We start from the raw sequence: 7295 nt of genomic DNA, 5'->3' as shown, positions 1-7295 counted from the left end.
TGAGGAAAACAAGCCCAAAGGGTGATATCAACACTTTCCATTGGCTCCCATGATGCTAACCACAGCTTTCACCCAGATGGCAAAAGTGGAAATCTGTATTAAGCTACCAAATGTCATGCTATTACATTACATAATCATAATTCATGTAATTTTTAGATCTAGTAGGTGCACCTGGGCTCTGATAACAGTGACACTGCGCTCTCCTTGTAAGAAAGCCCAGGTGTGTGCTCAGCCTCCAAACAGCCCTTGCAATTTCCTTTCTGAAGAGGAAACAGCCAGTGAATCATGACTTTACTAATTGGAAGTTGTTTCTAATGATGCCCTTGGGGGGCTGCTGGTGTGAACTGGAAATGATCTGGCCGTTACGGTGATGCCTTGGTGAGTCCTGTATGTGTCCCGGAACAGCCAGAAGAAACAACTCAGCTGTGACTTGACAAATAGGTTTGTCATGCCATCATGGGAGCCGAGTGAACTGCATGAACTGGAGCTGCAGCCAGATTCTCCACTAGCTGCACACCATTCCTTCTCCTATACTTTGAAATACCAGGATTTCAAGCTAGAGAGTCACTAAGAGTAGGGCTTCTAGCAAGGCAGGCACGGTCTGATAAGCAGCTACAGTTATGCCCCCGAATGTTTACTCCACAATAATCCTAGTGCTTCCGCCAGAGTTTTCAGTTTTCCAACCTCATGTGAGATTTTCCTTGAAAAATCAAGGACATGAAGACTGAACATGAAGTTGTACAGAGTTAAAGGCACTATGATGGCCATAAAACAGGTACTTATCCATAGTGTAACATATCGTATTCTTTGATAAATTCAATACTAACAATACAGAGTTAATGCCCATAATCCCAGCTACTCAAAAGGCTGAGATCCAGAGGATCAAAGTTAGAAGCTAACCCATTCAGAAAAGTTAACCAGCTAGGAACAGGGCTGGAGGTATGGCTCAGATGGTAGAATGTCATGTGCAAACTGGCAAACATGAGGCCCTGAGTTCAAATCCCAGTACCATATCTAGCCAAATGTATGTGTGTGGCAATTATCATGAATTTACAAATCTCTCTCTTTTTTATTTTTTTGGTCATGGGGCCTGAACTCTGGGCCTAGATGCCGTCCCTCAGCTCTTCAGCTCAAGGCTAGCACTCTACCACTTGAGCCACAGCACTACTTCCTGTTTTTCTGCTTATGTAGTGCTGAGGAATCGAACCCAGGGCTTCATGCATGCAAGGCAAGCTCTCTACCATTGAGCCACCTTTCCAGCCCCTACAAATCTGATAATCGGATAATCTGATAAGCTATTTGCTGATCTCAAGTGTTAGAAAACCCAAAAAATGTTATGCACTCTGAGCAAGTTTTTGTATACAAATAGTTTAATACTTGGAAGCTGGGATATTATAAAAGCTCATGTAATAAAAACTCAGATCAGAAGGAAACCTTTCTTAGTGAGATTGATGTCTTAGTTTAGGAAATTATTTAATAATCCTTAGTTACCTATGAATAAGGCACTGTTGTTTCAAATAACCTGCCAACGAAGGCCATAGAGAAGGTATAGTCATAGACATACACAGAAAAAATATGTATATGCACTACATTTTCATTTGTTACAATAAGCTTTTGTCTTTGTCTTTTTGAGACAGGGTCTCACTATGTAGTTCAGGCTGACCTAGGACTCATGATCCTTCTACCTCTCAGCCTCCTGAGTCAGCTTCCAGGGTCCTGATAAAAATTGGAATGAGTAGGGGCTGGGAAGGTGGCTCAGTGGTAGAACGCTTGCCTTGCATGTGTGAGGCCCTGGGCTCGATTCCTCAGCACCACATAAGCAAAAAGAAAAAAGCTGGAAGTGGCGCTGTGGCTCAAGTGGTAGAGCGCTTGCCTTGAGCTGAAGAGCTGAGGGACAGTTCCCAGGCCCAGGGTTCAGGCCCTATGACTGGACCCCCCCCCAAAAAAAAAAGAAACCCTAGTAAAAATTGGAATGAGTAGATGATGTTGAAAGCCTTCTATGAAGTATTAACTGTGCAGAGGGAAATGTACATATTGTTGTAATGCTTGAATAAATGCCCAAGTAATAGAGACTGATATTGTTTCTCTCTACTGCAAGCTTTAGTTCACTTGAACCAGTAGTTATAACTAGAGATCTCTTGCTACCTGAATCCTGGCCTGCCTTACTGGCAGTGTAGTGACCCAAGAGCTTTTTAGAGCACCAAGATTCAAAACAAAACAGGTGCTGGGAAGGTGGCTCCATGGTAAGAGCGCTTGCCTTGCACGCATGAAGCCCTGGGTTCAATTCCTCAGCACCACATAAGCAGAAAAAACAGGAAGTGGCACTGTGGCTCAAGTGATAGAGTGCTAGCCTTAAGCTGAAATGCTCAGGGACAGTGCCCAGGCCCGATTTTTAAAAAACTGCCAGGCGCTGGTAGTTCACGCCTGTCTGTAATCCTAGCTACTCAGAAGGATCACAGCTCAAAACCAGCCTGGGCAGGAAAGTCTCTGAGACTCATCTCCAATAAACCACTAGAAAACCAGAAGTGGTGCTGTGGCTCAAGTGGTAAAGTGCTCGCTTTGAGCTGAAGAGCTGAGGGACAGCGCCCAGGCCCAGAGTTCAGGCCCCATGACCGACAAAAAAAAAAAAAACATGTTTTAGCTTAAAGGAAGTAAGGCTAATATCCACCGACCACACAGAAAATGTTAATATAACCTGTTGTGAGAGAAGAGTCCTGGTATTCTGTCCAGTTGTTTCAGCCTGAAACATGCTTTCTCAGTGTAGACATCAGCACAAAACAGCAGTCTTGCTGCTCACCCATCCCATGTAGCAGCACACTTTAAGGAAGAGCTCCTAGAAGGTGTTAGCTTTTGGTCATCAAAGTGCTGTGCTAGACCTCACCATTCCTAATCGAAGAAGACAGGACAGATGTCACACAATCTTAAAATGCTTTGCTTAGAGTATGTAGCCCAGACTCACCACCAACTGTGATTCTCCTGCCTTGGTCTCCCAAGTGCTGAGATTACAAGCATGTTCCACCACACCTTGCTAGAGCATTTTATCATGTTTACATTTCTCATTTAATATGAGGCTTTAGTCCAACAATTTTCAGCATTTAGAAAATATTGGTATGGCATCTATAAAATGTTATGTAAGTTATGCCACTAAGGCCTAAGTAATTATAAAATAGTGAAGTTATAAAACATCCCATGGTAACCAGGCATCAGTGGCTTATGCCTATAATCCTAGTGACGCAGTAGGCTGAGACCTGAGGATCTTGGTTCAAAGCCAACCCAGGCAGGAAGTCCATAAGACTCTTCAATTAATTACCAAAAAGGCTGAAAGTGTAGCTGTGGCTCAAATGGGTTCTAGCCTTGAGCACAAGAGCCATGGGACAGCTCCCAGACCCTGCATTCAAGCCTTCAGGACCAGCACAGAAAACAAAAACATCATATGACAGTGGCCAATGATTAATGTCCGATAAAGAAGAGGGTACAGATGGGTTCCTGCCTGGTGACCCAAGTAGCCTATAGTCCCTTTGCTTTTCCTCTCCTTGGGGAGGAGTCCAAAGGGTCAAACTTGGCCTTCAAGCTCGGACAGGGCATATTGGGAACTGGGCAGCCTATTACTCAAAACCCCATGGGTGCAGTTCACTCTGGTTTGAAATAAGGCCCTTCCAGGGTGATGTTGATCATATTACTGGATGCTTGTAAGCCAGGGAAGAGGCTCGCATTTCTCAGGTGTCGGCCCAGATTCATGTATCGTTTCCTTGGCCCTTCCACACTGCAATCATGGCTCTCATTCAGTTGTTGTTTGTTTGGCATTCAGTTGGGATAGAGATTTTCCTGTGACCAGCCTGAACATGTGAGAACCCTCCAATGGGAAGAAGTACAGGTTACTCCACCTCACGGAAAATGCAGAATAGAAGAACGAACCATTCTGCTCACTGGCTCAGGGAGGAGTCCCCTGCAGGTCCTCGTTCCAAGGCTCAATCATCCACTGTTGTTTAACAGTGGATTCGTAGGTGGGTTCCCTTTCTACCTAGTTGTAAAAGTATGCTTCTTAGTGCTTGTACAGAATCAGAGATGGAGTTTATAGTATAGTGTATAGTACTTATTATTACTACCATACCCAAAACACCAAACAACAACAACAAAACCAAGATGCCAGAGATCTTTATCCTTGGGGGCCATATAGTAAGCCACATTGATTAGAACACACAGGTATTATACAGATGCTAATAGTTCATGCCTAGCTACTCGGGAGACAGATCTGAGGATCAGGGTTCAACATCAGCCCAGGCAGGAAAGTCGGTGAAACTCTTACCTCCAATTGTCACCCAAAAGCTGGTGGTAGAGCTGTGGCTCAAGTAGCAGAGCACCAGCCTTGAGCAAAAAAAGTTAAGTGAAGCCGGGCGCTAGTGGCTCACGCCTGTAATCCTAGCTACTCAGGAGGCTGAGATCTGAGGATCGCGGTTCAAAGCCAGCCTGGGCAGGAGAGACCGTGAGACTCCTATCTCCAATAAATCACCAGAAAACCAGAAGTGGCGCTGTAGCTCAAGTGGTAGAGTGCTCTCCTTGAGCTGAAGAGCTAAGGGACAGAGCCCAGGCCCAGAGTTCAAGCCCCACGGCCAACAACAACAAAAAAAAGTTAAGTGAGATTATAAGGTCCTGAGTTCAAGCCCTAGTTACCAACACAAAATACCATGTACTATTTTAAGACTATTATAAAATGTATGAATAATATAAAATATAGCTCAAATACATAAGAGGATGCTTTTGGTTTTACAAGTGAATGAAGGGACCTGGGTAATGTAGCTTCAGATCAGTAGTGACAATATGTGTGTGTGTGTGTTTGTAGTTAGTCGCTTCTGGTTGTATTCTTATGAGGCTGTGAGCTCACTGAAAATAAAGGCCCTGCCTAACTCATACTGGAGTCCCCACCACTTAATCTATACTAAGCAGGTCATAGTTGTTACTAAAGTCTTTGTTATATTCTTTTCTAGTACTAGGATTTGAACTCAGGGCCTCACACTTGTTAGGTAGCTACTCTACTACTTGAGCCACTCCACCAGCCCTAAATGTTTGATTTTTGAAAGGGAGGTATGAAAAAGTCAGTTGGAAATGACTTGGATAATGATTATCCAGCTTGTACCCATTTATGGCTGCATGGTCCTTTATAGATAGGAAGTAGCGTATGCAGGAAAACCTCTCAAATGGTTACATGTTGTGTGGTCGGCAAGAAGCACTAAGAAACATGAGATCTTTTACGGTATATCTAAATTTCTAGCTTCAGCACATGAACTAGCTAGTTAGCTTTTGGACTGCACTAGAAAAATCTATGCTTCTCCCAGAGAAGACTATTGTCACTGATACACACATTGCTCTAGCGATCTGTGTCTGCCCTTGAACCCAAGGGCTCTGTGCCTGTTGTGTTCATGGTAATTAAAAGTTAATATTGGAAATGAATGAACTCAAGCAGAAATAATGGCTTTGACTTGCTGGCCATGTGAATAGAGATCTCGCCCCTCCTTGGGCTATCACCATCCATAGGGTGAGCCCTAGACAAGGGTTATACCAACCCCAGCCAAGCCCCTCCTTCCAGGGAGCCAGGAAGAGATGGACTATTGGTGGAAATACTAGGATGGGACCTGGTGTGGCTTGGGAGGTGGGGGGAGGGGGAAGCCACAGTAGTGTGTGTGTGTATGTGTGTGTGTGTGTGTGTGTGTGTTCTCCAGTTTTCTCAGATTTATTGGGGAACAACGGATGCAAGATAAATGGTACATAAAAAGTATAAAACTTACATACTTTTCACATACATGGAGAGACTATCACCACAATCAAGACAATGAGTATGTGTGTGTATGTGTATGCGCACACACATACTGATACTGGGGCTTGATCTCAGGGCCTTATGCTGTCTCTTGGCTTTTTCACTCAAGGCTGGCACTCTATCACCTGAGCCATGTACATGATATACACATACATACATTATGGGTACTTGTACTGTGTGTGTGTGTGTGTGTGTGTGTGTGTGTTTCCTTTTTCCAGCTTAGACTTGGGAAAAGAGAAAGCTCAATGAATATGTCCTTGGAAGTGGTTTTGTTTTGTTTATTGGTTGTGAGGCTTGAATTCAGGGCCTGGGTGCTGTCCCTTTTTGCTCAAGGCTAGAGCACTCCAACACTTGGAGCTACAGCTCCACTTTCAGTTTCCAGTGGTTAATTGGAGATAAGAATCTCATGGGCGGCTGGGAAGGTGGCTCAGTGGTAGAGCGCTTGCCTTGCATGCCTGAGGCCCTGGGTTCGATTCCTCAGCACCACATAAACAAAAAGAAAAAAGCCGCAAGTGGCGCTGTGGCTCAAGTGGTAGTGCGCTAGCCTTGAGCTGAAGAGCTGAGGGACAGCGCCCAGGCCCAGAGTTCAGGCCCCACGACTGGACCCCCCCCCCCAAAAAAAAAAAGAATCTCATGGGCTTGCCTGCTCCTGCAGACTTTGAACTACAGTCCTCAGATCTTAGCCTCACAAGTGTGAGCCACCAGTGCCTGGGGAATTGTTTTTTGTTGTTGTCTTTTAAGAGATAAAGGCCAACCCCCTAGATGCTGAGCTGACTTCCATGCCCAACTTCAGTTGGTGATTCTGGGTCAGACTTCATCTGAGTAAAGGCCAAAGTTTTAAGATGTCCAGGCAGAGTGGATGCAGGGTGTTATTGTTGACTTGATCATTGGCACAGGTGTGTTTAGTGTTTAGTTTGTGGAGTTTATGGGACCCCTGCATGACTGGGCTAAGCCTGGTGCCTTCTACTGCAGTGGAAAAGGCCCCAGAACTGGCAACTGGGCAGCTTGGTGGTACTGTATCTGTGAGAGCTGGGCTTGGCTAGCCAGGTACTTGTTTTCTTCTTCCAAGGTAGGACTAGGACTATCATTCAACATCTCCTTGCGTAGTTGCACAGTGGAGTGAGGGTACACTGAGTCAGGACTGCTCAAGCAAGAGTCATTACAGCTGCTGGTTGATCTACCGTCCATAATAGGCTCGCCTGGTGGCAATCATTTTTTATGGTGAATTATTTGGTGCTGCACAGTACTTTGTCCCGTCATTCTATACTCACGAAGCGCGGGTGGGGCAGCGGGATGCCCCTCCCTCCCCTGGCATCGTCTAGGCCTCACATCTTCCTTGTGTGACAGTTGAATATGAGCTAGGGGGCCCACCTTGTGTCCCTGCTGGATGGCTTCCAGGGTGCTTGACAAGTGGAGGTGGCCCCACCTGACTCAACCCTGCTAGTGCAGAGTGATGCTAGTTACCTCTACTTCCCCACAGGTA

Source organism: Dipodomys ordii, unplaced genomic scaffold, assembly GCF_000151885.1.
Source record: "Dipodomys ordii isolate 6190 unplaced genomic scaffold, Dord_2.0 Scaffold11, whole genome shotgun sequence".
NCBI classification, from domain to species: domain Eukaryota; kingdom Metazoa; phylum Chordata; class Mammalia; order Rodentia; family Heteromyidae; genus Dipodomys; species Dipodomys ordii.
Note: the sequence above shows the minus strand (reverse complement) of the source record.